The sequence below is a fragment of the Echinops telfairi genome, unplaced genomic scaffold (genome assembly GCF_000313985.2).
Source record: "Echinops telfairi isolate 266 unplaced genomic scaffold, ASM31398v2 ScPeMD7_1;HRSCAF=3_1, whole genome shotgun sequence".
NCBI classification, from domain to species: domain Eukaryota; kingdom Metazoa; phylum Chordata; class Mammalia; order Afrosoricida; family Tenrecidae; genus Echinops; species Echinops telfairi.
In genome coordinates, this window is record NW_022103897.1 from 3113782 (window position 1) to 3130217 (window position 16436).

Genomic DNA, 16436 nt, shown 5'->3' on the forward strand with positions numbered 1-16436 from the left:
CCCTTCCCTCCTGGTATCCCCACTGTCACCTCTGGTCCTGAAGGGTTCATCTGTCCTGGATTCCCTGCGTTTCCAGTTCCCATATGTACCGCTTTGCGTCCTCTGGTCTAACCAAGTTTGCAAGGTAGAATTGGGGTCATGGTAGTTGGGGGGAGAAAGCGTTTAAGAATTAGAGGAAGGCTGTGGGTTTCATTATTGCTATACTGAACTCTAAGTGACTCATCTCCTCCCCACTACCCCTCTGTAAGGTATGTCCAGTTGTCTACAGATGGGCATTGGGTCCCCATCACGCGCCACCCTCATTCACGATGATATGAGTCCCCTGAGGTAAGTACAATCAGCATGCCAGGAATAGAAGAGTAAACACCTATCTCACAATAAATGGCTGGGTCAACACCTTTCCTTGAGCTGAGCAACTGGTGAGCCCTGAAAGCTTTGCAAGAAGCATCTGGCTTGCTGGGTGAGAAAGAGGAAGTGGGCCTGCAGGATTCCATCCTCATAGAGGCTAGCCTTACAGGCAAGTAACAAAGAGCTCCTTGGCCTTCGGTTCTCAAGCTTCCTGAGAGCATAAATCCCTTCTGTCTACTGGGGGTTCTGGGAGGACCTGCTGATCTCTGATGTCAGAGATGCAAGGGACCCAACCCATTATCATCTGGCTGACTCAGACCCTTAGTAACCCTACATATAGTGCAGAGTAGCGCTGTTCCTCTGGATTCCCGACACTAGCAATCATTTTGGGAACAGACCCAAACTAAACTCACTGTCACTGAGTCACTGCTGACTCCTAGTGACCCCTGTTGCTTTCTGAAACTGTTTACTGGAGTAGAAAGCCCAGTCTTCTCCTGTAGAGCTGCTGGTGGCTTATGAACTGCTGACCATGTGGACCACCCATCACTTAACCACTAGACCACCAGGGCCCCTATGTGGGAACAGACAGCCTCTCTTTTTCCCAAGTAGAAGCTGGTTAGTTTAAACCACTGATTTTGCAGTTCATAGTCAACCGTCTAATTCATTGTGCCACAAACCAGGTGGGCTCCTATCTTCTTGTGGCAGCGGTTGGAAAACATCAACCTTTGCTATAAAGTAGATCAAGAAACACACAGGCTGCCTCCTGTAGCCTTTATGACTTACTAGCATGTACTCTATGGATCTCAATGGATATAAAATCTTCCTAAACCCATACATTTGCCACTAGCAGCCCAAGTGAATTTACACAATAATAAAATGTGTAAGTATCACATTCAGAGATTTTGTTTATTTAAAAAATTTTAATGAAGGAGCACAATTCATTCTGGCCATGTGTAAAATTCCCGAAACCATCTTTTCCATTTAGCTCCAGGAAATTTGAGCAGAGAAATGAAAAGGAAGAGGAAGTCAAGAAAGATTGATAGAGTTCTCCAGAGAAACAGCCAGTAGGATACAAGACTGGAGAAAGAAGAGGATATCTGTTCCCATAAGGATTTATTAATTGCCCTGGAAATCCTCTATAGCAGCCGATCTCAACCTGTGGGTCGTGACCCCTTTGGGGGTTGAATGACCCTTTCACCGGGGTCACCCATTTCATAACAGTTGCAAAATTACAGTTATGAAGTAGGAACAAAAACAATTTTATGATTTGGAAGGGTCATCACAGAGTGAGGAACTGTATGAAAGCATCACAGCATTAGGAAGGTTGAAAACCACTGCTCTATAGGATCAATATTAGTTGGAATCAACTCCATGACAGTGAGTTTATATACAAGAGGTAAATAAAAAAGCATTGCTGTAGTAACCTATAAACCTTTTATTAAACAAAGATGCCAAAATATGAAGCTATTGTTTCTCAACATACCTTCCATGTAGGTCCACATGATTCAGAAGGCAGTGTTTCTACCCTCTACAACTTCCACGAATAGTTCAGTGCTCATCGGTTTCCAACTTGGCCAAATGACGGTACAGGCATCCTTGAAGGACAAGCTGTTTCACTTGAGCATCAGTGCTTTCCCTCTTACATGTGTGAGGGAGTGTGTGTGTGTGTGTGTGTAGAATTGTTAGCTGCCATTAACCGGATACTCTAACTAATGGTAATCCCACATGTTATATTGCCTTGACTGTACTCTTTATGGTGATGGTATGTCAGGCCTTCCTTTTGTGGACCAAGGGGTGAGTTCAAACAGATAACATATGTGAAGTCCTAGTGATGTAGTGATTATGTGTTGGGCTGAGAAACTAAAAGTCAGCAGTTCAAAACCACCAGCCATCCCTTGGGAGAAAATGAGATTTTACACTCCCATAAGGAATTACAGTCTTGGAAATCTGCAGGGGCAGTTCTACCTTGTTCTATAGAGTCTCTATGTGTCAAAATCAACTTGATGGCAGTAGGTTTGGTTTGTTATATAAAACCAAAAACATACTAACTCACTGCCATTGAGTCGATGCTGACTCATAGCCCCAGTGAGTTCCATATATACATATACACACACATACACTCATCAGGTATATGTATATATATGTATTTATATGTATGTGTGTATATATATGAAACTCATCAGACATACATGTATGTTTATGCATGCATGCATATATATGAAACTCATCAGATATATATGTGTGTGTGTATATATATATATATTATATATATATAGAGAGAGAGAGTGAGAGAGAGAGAGACGTTTTAAAGATTAGCTCATATGATCACAGGGTCTGGCAAAAACTCAAAGGGCAAGTTGGCAGACTAAAAACTCGAATAAAAATTGATGTTGCCATTGTCTTGAGTTGATAATTAGTAGATGAGACCAGGGATTTGACAAGTTTTCTAAGCTGCCATCATGTTTGTAGTAGTTGTTAGGTACCATCGAGTTGGTTCTGACTCATAGCAATCTTATGTGCAACAGAACAAAACACTGCCCAATCCTACATTTGAGCCTGTTCGTTGTTGCCACTGTGTCAGTCCATCTTGTCCAGGGCCTTTCTCCTTTTTACTGCCTCTCTACCTCACCAAGCATAATGCCCTTCTCCAGGAACCGGTCTCTGCTAACAGCATGTACAAAATATGTGAGACAAGGTCTTTCCATTCTTGCCTCTCAGGAGCAGGCTGGCTATACTTTTTCTAAGACAGAATTATGGGCTCTTTTAGCAGTCCATGGTACTTTCAATATTATTTTCCATTCCCATAATTCAATGCGTGAATTCTTCTTTGATATTCCTTTTTCAATTTCCAACTCTTATATGTGTATGAGGCAAGGACAAATTCCTTGACTTGGGGAAGGCACACCTTAGTCTTCAAAGTAAACTCCTTGCTTTTCAACACTTTAATGAGGTCTTGCGCAGCAGATTTATCCTTGTTTGATCTCTTGACAGCTGCTTCCACGAACATTGATTATGAATCCAAGCCAGATGAATCCTGGAAACTTCAACCCGTTCTCAATTTATCATGATGTTACCTACTGGTCCAGTTGTGGGCATTTTGGTCAACTTTGCATTGATACAAGCACTAGAAACATTAAGTTATTCCTTCTCGAGAAAATACCAAAGTTTTTTCCTTTTAAGATTTTCAACTGATTGGATGAGCTCCACCAAACCGCTATATGCAGATTTCTTCCCAATCTTTTTCTGGTTTCTTAAATATGCAATATTATAGGTATCCTCCATATCCCAAAGTAGGACATTCTTATGGATCATATCATAAGCCAAAATTCAGTAAAGAAGCAGTTAATTTATATAGAAAAGCATCAAGCATTGCAGATGCCAAAAATAACCTACCAAATCATACCAAGTAACATAGAACACCTCAAGCAACGCTAGAACATAGTGTGAAGATACTGTTCAAAGCTTTGGAGGGTGGATGTTGAAATGCTGAGTGAGGTTTCCTGAGAAGGAGATCGCTGCCTGGGGTGTGAGCTCCCTCTTTTGCAGTCATTGCAAAAGGCCAGTTTCACCTTTTTGCCTTTAAAACAACAACAACAAAACAACTGAAAATCCTTTTCTGGTTTCCCTCAGCAAAAATGTGTACTACATGGGTGAAGGGAGACAGTGGACAGTGTAAGATGTCAAAATAATTATAATTTATCAAGGGTCCATGAGGGTGGGAGAGTGGGGAGGGAGGGTGGAAAAGAGGAGCTGATACCAAGGGCTCAAACAGAAAGAAAATATTTTGAAAATGATGATGGCAACATAGGAAATCTTTAGATTTCACAAATTATAAGCAATATTTATTTCATACCTCTACATTTTCACAAAAGTATTCTCCTGGATAAAAATGTTTCAAAAGGTCTGTTCTTGACAGGGTCAATATAATCATATTTGAAACCATAAAGCCCCAAATATACCCTACACATGTTTCTTTGCCTCTATGAAAATTGTCCATGGGAGTTAAATCTCAAACTCTTGTATATTTCAAGAATCCTCCCAAAGTACAGGTATGAGCTATGATGCCCTAGCATGGCAGTCTGTTTCTAATGAAGGCATGGAAATTGTTATGAAGCAGAATGAACTCATCACATGACCAACCCTAGTACCGGTCTCTTAAAACATTTCTTCACATAATTTGTATTCATTATATGAGATACTGCTAGACGCAATGAATAGCACAGCAGAGACTAACAATGCATTCTCTTTGAAATGTTTTTATGAGGATGATGGCTAGATATCAACTAATAAACCAGAAATGAGAGAGTGAAAGAGTGGTGCAAATGCTTGCTGTGCTTGGCTGTTAACCAATAGATTGGAAGTTCAGATCCACTCTGAGCCACCACATCATTTAAAAATCCTTTATAGAAAACATGATGGAGTACAATTTTATTCTGATACATCTTGGGTTGCCATAAGTCAGAATTGACTGGAGAGCAACTAATTTTTATAAACTAAGGAAAACAAAACAATTTGTCTCATTGAGATATCCTTTATGTTTTAGTTGCCAGAATGCCCCAAATAAAATTTCATTATCCCTTTAAATGCACTCATTTCTTGTATATTAAAATGGTCAGATTCCAAAGACCAGATTGTTAGGCAAAATTTGGCATTGTGCAACAATGAAGGCTGCCTACAGCAGATCACAAAATGGAGGATAACCACATTATTGCAAAATTACATCATCATATACTTGCCAAACCAGGAGGACTTATAGCGTAGCAAAGCTGGCACATAACCTTCACTATCAGAGGCAAAATTACCCTCGTCAAACCATCATTACTGCTAGATGTACAGTGTTAAGTCACAAAACAGTTGGATTGTATATTTACTATTGTTATAAATGAAAATGTGAGTAGTGTTGTGGTTTTGTTTGCTGCCATCTACTTAGTTCCAACCCATAGCGACCTCCTGCATAACACAATGAAGCAATGCCCAGTCTTGTGCCATACTCACAATCTTTCCCATGCTTGTGCCCATCGTTTCTGCCACTCTGTCAATCCATCTCTTTGAGGACCTTCATCTTTTTGCTGCTTTGCCAAGCAAGGAGTTGTTCCTCTCCAGGGTGTGTTCTCTCCTGGCAACACATCCGAAGGAGGTAAGATGAAGTCTTGCCATGCTTGCCTCTAAAGACTACTCAGGCCACACTTCTCCCAAGGTAGATTGGTTTGTCCTTTGAGCAGTCGGTGGTACGTTCACCATTCTTCTGCTACACCACAACTCACATGCATCAATCGTTTTCCAATCTTCCTTATTCAGTGTCCAACTTTCACATGCCTGTGAGGCAATTGAAAATGTCATGGCTTGGATCAGTCACAGTTTAGTCCTCAACGTAACATCCGAAGTCTTGTACGGTAGATGCAACTCATCTTTTGATTTCTTGAGTGTTGCTTCCATGAGCCCTGATTGTGGATCTAAGCAAGACAAAATGATCGACCAATTCAACCTTCTTGCCATTTGTTCAGCTGTGCAGATTTTGGTCTTCTTTACATTGAGTTGTAATCTTCATCAGCAAAGTGCTTCAAGTCCTTCCCACTATTAGCAAGCAAGGCCGTATCACCTGCATATTGCCTTGCTCCAATCCTAAACATCACTTATTTCTTCATATAAGACAACTTTTGTGATGATCTGGTCAGCATACAAATTGAATAAGTATGGTGAGAGTACAACCCTCACACACCTTTCCTGATTTTACCATGCAGTATTCCCTTTTTTATGTTCGCACGATTGCCTTTTGATCCATGTACAAGTTCTGTATGAGCACAATGAAGTGTTTTGGAATTCTCATTCTTCCCAAGATTGTATCCATAGTTTGTTATGATGCACAGTCGAATGCCTTGGCATAATCAAGAAAACATAAGTAAACATCTTCCTGGTATTCTCCGCTTTCAGCCAAGAGCCATCTGACATCAGCAGTCGTATCCCTTGTTCCATGTTCTCAATCAAGCCTGAACCTCAATCAGTTCCCTCTCAATGTATTGCCACAGCCTTTGCTGGGTGATATTCAGGAAAATTTTGCTGGCATAAAATATCAATGATATCATTCTACAGTTTGAGCATTCTGTTGGGTCACTTTTCTTTAGAATGGACACAAATATCGACCTCTTCCAGTCAATTGTCCAAATAGCTGTTTCCAAATTTATTGGTATGGACCAGTGATTGCTTCCAGTGCTTCATCAGCTTGAAGAAACTTTTCAGTTGGTATCCTATCAATTCTTAGAGCCTGGCTTTTAGCTAATGCTCTCAGTGGAGCTTGAACTTCTTTTCGGTACCATTAGCTCTTGTTCATACTCCATCTCCGAAAATGGTGGAATGTTGGTACAGTGACTCTGTGCATTCTTTTCATCGTCATTTGAAGTTTCCTGCATCATTTGATATTTTACGTATGGAATTTTTCAAGACTGCAATTCAAGGCTTGACTTTTTTCTTCATTTCTTCCTGTTTAAGATATGCTGAGCATGTTCTTCCTTTCTAACTCTAGGGCTTTGCAGGCTTCATTTTAATATTTTACATTGTCTTCCCAAACTGCCCTTTGGCATTGTGATTACAAGTTGGGCTGTGATCCGCAAGGTTCACAGTTCAAAACACCTAGCCACTCCACGGAGAAAGACAGGGATTTCTTCTCCCCAAACAGTACTGCCACCAAAACTCATGGGACCTTCTACCCTTCCCAGTAGGGTCACTATGAATTGGCAATGACGAGATGGCAGTGAGTTAGGTTTGGTTTATGTACAGCTTGAATGACGGTTGATCTGTGGGAGTGAGTTCAGCTCCATACTTGAGGGGTGATTAAGGGTCATAGTTGTGGGTGTTTCACAATCCATCCAACCAGCAAACTTTGTCTTCTTTAAAAAAAAATGGTTTTTTAATGATTTTGACTTTTGTTCCACATTTTTCTTTCACTCTACCAAAAACCATTTTTGACCCCTTGCAAAGGGGTACCTGGGTACAGATTATGTTCTGGTCTCAGGGACATGAAGGCAGAGGTGTACTTGGTCCATAAGTTTATATCTTGAGAATATCTCTCTTTGGAATCCTAAGATTTTCCACTTTTAGTGATATATCTATGCATCTGTTGCAATCACTACATATACCTTTTATTTACAGGTATAAACTGTAAATAACCTGTCTTAGCAAAGTCATCATGTAGAAAATGTTGTGAAATTCATGCTAATAAAGAAAACACCAAAAGAACAAATCTATGTAAGTTTTTTCCTTCTGGTTTGAAACTTAAAAGGTCCCTGTCAAGATCATTGAGACATATCTTCCCCAATATTATAAAATTAAAAAACAAAGGATATAAAATTAATTTATAGTCTTTTTATTAGGTTATGATATAACAATTCATAATGACAGATGAAAAAATTCAGGTTCTCATTTTGGGGTAAATATCTTGTTTAGTACACCTACTCCTCACTCGTCAACCATTTCTTTGTACAATATTTTGGATTTATAACCATAGTAAGACATATGCCCTCTGACTATTTTACATATTCATGATGTATATCTATCTGGTAGCCCTCATGGAGACATTGTTGGCAGTCTTTGTTGAAATGCCAGGTGAGAATAATGTTTGCTGTGATAATTAAGATTGACTGTCAATTTGACTCTGTCATGATACTCGGTGTTTGACAGTTATGCAGTGATATTATTTGGCAGTTATGTAGTAGTGTCACCATCTTCCATTTCTGATCTGATGTGGTCATCTTTCACTTTTGTATAAAATGCCAGTTTTCACTTAACAACCTGGTTTTTGGAAACTAACCATTTTGACATGTGAGAAGCGATTGCATTTGCAGGGAGAATTAAATTTTATTTGGAACATTCTGGCAACTAAAACGTAAAGGGGCATACAATAGGCTTACTTTGCCTAATGATCTAGCCTTTATTACCTACCCATGTAAGTAAGCGGGGTGGTGGTGGTGGTAATATATAAAAGTATAACCTTAAAATCACAGAGAAATATTTAACCAGCTTGGACTATAGGAATTAAAGTTTCAGTTTTGGGTAAAATTGTTCCTTATATAAAAATATCTTACAAACACATGAAGTCTTTGTGATATTATTATACATTCTACATGTACACCCACTAATGTCCTACTTGGTGAATGATTCAACATTGCAAAACACCAACTCTACCCCCACTTTTCCTCATTTTTCTTTTCCCAGAATAAATACTAAAATATTTGTCAATCTATTGGCCTAACACAACGGTAACAAATAAATAGTAGGTGCCCAATTTCATCCAAAGATGAATCCATTGTTAACTAAGAGCTAAGTGACTGTAAGAAAGAACGTCACTATCTCCCCTGTGTTAAAATGAAAGCTTCATGAGATCATGGCTTTTTAAAATGTTTTGTTCATTGCATGCTCTCTAGTGTTACAATATTGCCTGAGAGAATGCGCTCAGTGACTATTTCGGAATGAAGAATGAATGGGTTAGGTTGCATTGTTTAGAGAAACACACAAGCAGCATTCATTTATGCGTAAGAAAGAACTTTGTATCAAGAGAGCACCACAGCCCCGTCCAACTCAAGTTCATAGATCTGATTCAGCCGGGGCCTTCTTCAGACTCATGTAGCTACAGCGTGATGATGTGGAAAGGCGAAGTAGGGCACAGAGAGATTACACACTGAGGAAATCAGAGTCCTGTGGATCCAAGGTTGGTGAAAACATGGCAAGGCAACCACATCCCTCTCCTTTCCCAAGCATGATGTCCATATCCAGAGACTACCTCTTCCGATGACTTATCCAAAGACATGACACAAAGTGTTAGCATCTTTGCATGCAAGTGTTACATTTCTCCGGTGGGAAAAACCTCACTTCTTGGCTTCGCACGAGAAAGAATTCCCGGTGAAGCCTGGTTTGTGATCCAGGCGAGGTTTTATAAAGGACAGAAGTTTCAGAGTTTACAGTCTCAAAGAGTACACGCTATTTCATGGAAGTGTGGCAAACCGCATGTAGGCCGAGCTGGGGCTCCACACTGGACTTGGCTACCTTGTGGGATTGCGCACCCACACTTGGTGAACTGAGACCAGAGAGACTGCGGGGAAGAAAGGGCGAAGAAAAACAGGGGTGGTGGTTGGAGGCCTCCGGCTGGGAGGTGTGGTTGAAAGTATTGGTTGACTCCATCGGCAGAATTAAGCCCACCTGGGCCTAGTTTGGGCCACCCAGGTGTACCACCCACCTGGCTCAGGCTCCAATTGGAGCATGCCCAGTTAGTCTTTATGGATGGCTACGCCTCACCTGATTCTCCTCCAACCTCCTGTAGGGGCCCTTCAGGCATGGATAGGACAATCCCCCAGACCCTGTTAAAAGGAGCATTCTGACTGTACTGCCCCTGATTTGTTTGTTCTTCTGACAGTCCATGATGCGTTCAATATTCTTTGCCAACACCGTCATTCACTATCCAGCCTTCACACGCACACAAGGTGACTGAAGTGCCATGGCTTGGGTCAGGCCCCCCTTAGTCCTGAAAGAGATAGTTTGTTCTTTAACGCTTTCAAGAGGGCTTTTGCCCATCCAATCTATCGCTTGACTTCTTGAGTTCTGCTTTCTTTTACTTTGATGGTAGATTCAAGTAAAGTGAGATCCTCGACAACTTCAATATTTTCTCTGTTTACCATGAGGCTGTCTATTTGTGCAGTCGTGAGAATTTTTATTTTCTTTCTATTGCGTTGTAAACCACGCTGAAGGCCGTGGTCGCCGATGCTATGAGTCAGAGCTTCAACTCTTCTTGACTTTCAGCAGCGAGGTGGTGTTATCTGCATGTGACAGATTGTTAATGAGAAGTTGGTTTCCCCCCTACATTTTGAGGAGTGCCCCATTTGCAAGCAGAAATCATGAAACTTTTGCTCCATCCCAGTTGTTAAACGTTCTGCTTTGAGGACGCGGGTCTTCCCCAGCAGACCACGTTCTGCTGCTTTTCGTCAGTATTCCAGTGGCTAATTCCTTAGAAATGGATCGCCTATTGCTTCTTCCCGGTCTATTCTTTCTCTTTTGGTCTGGAAGATCTGCTTAAACCTGTTTAATCTGTTTGACTCTGCTGGTATTTGAATTAAGGTGGCATAGCTTCCAGCATCAAAGCAACATGTAAATCATTGCAAAACATATGTCCTAATTCTCAGAGATTAATGTCACAGATTTTGGGCTTTAAAAACGAAAACTTTGGCTGACCCATTGCCCAACCATACTGGGTCACTGAGGAAAGGTAGCAAGTCATGAAATATGATCAAAGGTCACATTATAAGCAATTCCAATGCACTCAGAGAGATTAATATGTAGAAGAAAATGATTTGTGTTATTTTCTTTGTTAGATATTAGATATATAGGTTTTAGAAATTATTCACTTTAGAAAATAACATCATAGCAATACAGAAAGCACAACGACTCATCCATAAATCTATGCTGTAGCCTCCGAAATCCACAGGGGCAGTTCTGCCCTGTCCTGTAGAGTCACCATAGTTGGCATCAACTTGTTGGCAGTGAGTTTTTTGTATTTTGTTTGATGTGTTTACATTTAGAGTCAGGAGATCTGACAGCGTGACAGTGAGCAAGCGCTGGGGTTTTATTTTTTGTTTTTGTTTTTCCCCTCAAAACAGGAAATAATGACAAGTTATATCACAGACATTTTTGTAAAAATGAAATGAGACAATGTGTTTGGCATGAAAAGCTTAATGCTTGGATATGTGCAGGTAAGTGCTCCATGTGTATATTTTGTACAAATATTGTACTTTTTATTATGCAAAAGTATACCCATTTTTGCCAAGTGGGGAAACTACTGAATATATGACTTTGAGTAGATCTTAATATTTGCCTATTTCAAAGCTAGGTTTTTAGAAGACTAAATTTGTCATCTTTTTTTGTCTTAATTTGGCTTTCTTCAGGGCTAATGATTACTGTAAAGCCTAACTTCAAAATTATTCAACATTCTAGTTTATCTAATTTATACATAGTCACATGCATTTGTGTATGTTCTTATCTTTATGACAACATTGACATTGCCTAATTTTTTTCTAATATCTGTAGCAATATTCAGAACACTAATTCTATTTTGAAGTGCTGGAATGGCACACACATTGACCATGCTCAGATGCTATCCAAAAGTTTAGGATGTTGAGTTCATCCAGAGGCACCTCGGAGAAATGTCTGAGAATCTACCTCTGACTCAAAGCAACCATTGCAAGCCCCACTGAGAATTATTCTTTGATGCACATGGCGTTACCAAGAGGCAGAACTGACTTGATGGGAACTGATACTTATAATACTGTTTCAGACACAATAAGCCATTAGGAAATGCTAATTTTCCAAAAAAGTCACAACTTACTATTTATTTCTTTAAAAATAAAACAAGGAGCCCCCAATTACAGCTTATGTAATTTAATATTTGTGTATTTTGGATTCTGTACATTGTGACTAGTCTTTCAAGCAAAACAATGTTTGGAAACTTGTCAGGTTCAGAAATTTGTTTCTAGGTGGTTTAGAGTAAATCGTATGAATTCTGGGTGTTTTTAAATGTGAATTAGTTGTGGAGTGATTGTATGATGGGCAAATGAGGGAGAAGATGCAGACAGAGGTGGCTCTGGGCTTCCAGGCTGAGCCTCTACCTGGTTTGCAGATTCAGAGATAAGGGAAGCTTTCACATTCCAAAGAACACAGAGAACTGGTGGAACAAAGAAACAAGCATATTTCTTTCCTTCTCTCCCTCCTGTTCTACGCTCTCTTTTTCTGACCCCTACTCAAGGATATCAGTGCTTAAGCATATTAACATATAGACATCACGACTGACATCTCAACAGTGTTATCTCCACCAGCAAGAATGAGCTAGGTGACGTCAGTGGTGTGGCTGTGCCCAGAGCATGTTCAGTCATGTCTCCTGATGTCATCAGAGAATGTCAGAACTCAGCAGAGGGAACAAGCATATGAGTTACTCCTATTATTATCTTGTGAATCGATTGCTTATGAAAGACATTGATAGTGTGATCTGCACATGTACCTGAATAAAGCTGAGAAGTTCCATTGCACTGAAAGTTCCAGAAGCATCCTCGGACTGCTAATGAGATAACCAATGATTCTGGATAAGGTCTTAGCATTATTTATACTTTTTTAAAAAACCAAAATTATTTTCCTAGCGTACATACTTGGCAGCTAATGGGGAAAATTCAATATGTGAGAAATTTAAGATTTCATGCTTGGTAGCAGTAAACATCAGTCTTGTGAACAAGATATTTGGGGATGTATGCAGGCATGCTTTGTTTCACTGAGCTTCATTTTATTATGCCTTGTTTTATTGAACTTCACTTCATTGTATGTTTTACAAATAGAAAACTGAAGGCAACCCAACACCAAACAAGCCTATTTTCCCAACAACCTGTGCTCACTGCATGTCTCTGTATCACATTTGGGTAATCCTCAAAATATTTCAACCCTTTTCATAATTTTCTCACCCTTAGGAAATGAAAATATTTCATATGCACTAGAAATAAACTTTCATATGTACTGGGAAACCCAAAATATTTGTGTGACTCCCTTTCTTGTGGTCCACAAAACAAAACAAAAACAAACTTACTGCCATCGGATTGATGCCAAGTCATAGCGACCCTATAGGATAGAGTAGAACTGCCCCTGTGAGTTTCCCAGATTGTTCCACTTCACGTGAGTAGCAAACCCCTTTCTCCCTTGGAGCCTCTGGTGGAATCAACTGCTGACCCTGAGGGTCACATGCCAATCAGTAACCATTCCACCACGCACACACAAAGCAAAACAAAACAAAACTACTCACTGCCATCAAGTTATTTTAAACTTGTAGTGGCCCCCGTGGGCAGGTTGAACTGCCCCATGGGTTTCCAAGACTGTAACTCTACCTGGGAGAAGAAAGTCTGGTCTTTTTTTTTTTTAAATCATTTTATCGGGGACTCGTACAATTCTTAACACAACCCATAGATCCATCCATTGTGTTAAGCACATTCTTATGGTTTCAATCTGCTGACCTTGTGATTCGCAGTCCAACATGTAACCACTATGCCACCAGGGCTCATATTTGAAGGTTCTTGGGAAAATGATGAGAGTGCTGATATAGAGACGTCTGCATATTGGTTGCCAAAATAGATCACTAGATTGGGAGAAAGGAGCCCTGGTGTTGTCGTGGGGTATGCTTTGTACTGCTAACTGCAATGTCAGTGGTTCAACCCACCAGAGGCACTCCTCAAGAGAAAGATGAGATTTTCTGAGCCCATAAAGGCTTACAGCCTTGGAAAATCACAGGTGTGGTTCATGTCTGTAGGGGTGCTGTGAGATAGCAGTGACTGTGACTGTGAAGATGGAAGCAGAGGTTGGGGTTGAGTATTTGTCTACTAATTAAAAGGTTAGGGGCTCAAATCCATGCAGAAGTGTTTCAGAAGAAAAATATAACGATCTAACTTTAAAAGACCATAGCCGCTGAAATCTAGGGGATTGCCCCCAGTTGGAATCGACTCAATGATAACTAGTTTTTCTTTGTTTATTTTGTTTTTGTTTCTCTTAAGGTGAAGAGTACCTTGGGAATCTCTTTGATTTTGTTATTGCTGGATAATTTGGAACCTTGGTTTATAGAGAAAATTCCCAACAGGCTAAGTAGTAAAATTTTGGTTCTTATATCAAGTATCTCTGGCTGCTTAGCTGATTACTCCAAACAAAGTCTTAAAGTAAGAACCATTATTTGTCAAATGATCTGGGGGTCAGCACTTTGGGCTGGGCTCCCCAGGAGGGTCTTCTGATTCTAGGCCAGGCCGTCTCATGCTGCGTCAGCTGGGTTTGGCAGCTTAGGATGGCCTCACCAGGGACAAGTTAAGGGCTTGGATTCTCATCCTCTAGCAATATGGCTCAAGTTCATTGGCAAGGCATGTTTCCAAGAGAGGAAGCTGAATTGTGTAAAATTGCTTGAGATCTGTATTTAGAAGTGGCACACTATCGCTTCTATTTGCCATAATGAATCACAAGACAAGCCTATACTCAAGGGATATGGAACAAAATTCCACCTCAAGATAGGAGGCACTGCAAGACACATTGGAAAGATGCCATATAAGGAGGGGAATAGAGTAACCATTCCCAAACAGCCTTCTAAAGACATTTTCAGGTAACTGAGGGTTAATTCAATCTGAGTCAAACAGTCAACCACTCTTTGGAATATCTTTGTGTTAATGAAATTCCAGGAATGAGGGCATAAAATGACCCAGTTAATTTCTTATAAAATTAAGGTAGTGTGAAAAAGTTGGATGAACTATATATTTTGAAATAAGCAATCATTTTCAGAGGGGTTCAGAAACTGAAAGAGTCGATAATTAGTTAAATTGTTCTTGAGCAGAGGCACTTATTTGGACAAGTCTAACAATATTTAGAAACAAGAGTTAGGCTTGATTCTCTTTTTATCTACCCAAGATGCTTTATGTTTTGGGGAGATGGGGTGGGGAGGGGTGTCATAATTTTGCCTGAAAGCTAAATTAAATAAATAGCAGTGAAGTGAAATGTTTTGAAACCATCCAATGGTTTTCAAGTGCTCTTGAGCAATAAAAAGCAACAGGGCTCTATGTGATTTTCCCAGCCCATGTAACACTTCGTGTGGATGCCGTCTAGAATGGTTTTCTTTAATTGATACTTGGCTTGGTCTCCTTTTAAATTATTAAAGATTGGAGATGCTCATTAAACAAGAGATTAAAAGACACGATAGACATAGCTAATTACTAGAGGCCCAAAAAGGACATGAAATGCATTTTATCTGAAGCTTTAGTGGTTTGTTAAAGTGAATGGATGGTTTCATGATAAACCAGTTGGAGTTAATCAATCGAGCAAAACTATAGGGAGGCTATTTTAATCTAGATTTGAAGGGCTTATAAATAATCACAGAGACTTACAGTTGCTCCCTAGTTCTTTAATTTTAGACTCCTGAGTTGCTAATTGGCCAGGAAATTGGGTCCAAGCTCTATAGTTAATGGGAGCTAGAGTAAGGCAGCTTATGAATCTTTGCAGGGATGGTCTGCACAGAGAAACATCAGCAGGTCAAAAGTTGGAGTGCATTGCTGTGTGGCGCGCTGTGATTTAAAGGCTGTTGTGAATCATTCTGGAAGCAAAGCTCTGAGGAGGCACAGGGAGGATTTCCAACTTCCTCACTTCCTGAACTTTCCAACCTCTGCACTGCTCCTTTCATTTCTATTGAACAAGCAGTGCATCCGTTTTGCCTGCTTACAAAGGGGGGAGTGGGAGTGCTGTTTGTTGGCATGGCCGCTGAGATGAGTAGTATGATCCAGAGATTTTCACCACTTAACATCTCTGGCTCAACACGTGTCTCCAGGCAGAGACACGTCGCTGTCACGGATGGCAGCATGTTCTCTCTGCTGGAACCCTGCGTGGCGTGCAGGCTCAGGGTTGAGTCATTGTCAAGAAAGCCTAAAATAACATGTCCCCAATGAGTTAGGAAATTTGGCTGCCTTTTGTATAAAGGTTTTTCAGCCGTGTGGAAAAATAATATTGAATTAGTTTCTCCTCAGAGTCAAAGTCACTCTACAAGTTTAACACCATTAACTAGTTCAAGACACCAGAGTGCCATTTACAACTTGCTAACGATCCACTCAAGCTTCACAGAAGATGCGTTTAATGCCCCTTTCTTGGGCCTCCAACAATTAGGTTGTATCTACTGATGCTTTGCAAGTGCTTATTTAATGAACATCTCTGCTTGGAAACAAGTGCCTACCAGCCACTTAGGAGTGATTCGGGTACTAGAGAAGACAGGGTTCAGAGGGTTTGAATCACTGAGGACTCAGTAATTCCCAGGCTCCCAAAATTCACATCGAAAAGACACCCAATTCAAAGACAAACAACAAGGCCTCTAGAAAAGGCAAGTCTGAGAGGTGAATGGGGTAGAAGTTAGGGAGATGTATTATGAGGCATTGGTTAATAATTGAACTATGTTTTAAAACCTGCCTGCATTAAAAGTGGTTGTATTAAGGCAGCAGATGGGCATTGGGCCTCCACTCAAGCACTTACTCATTGCAAGAACACATTGTTCTATTAAATTG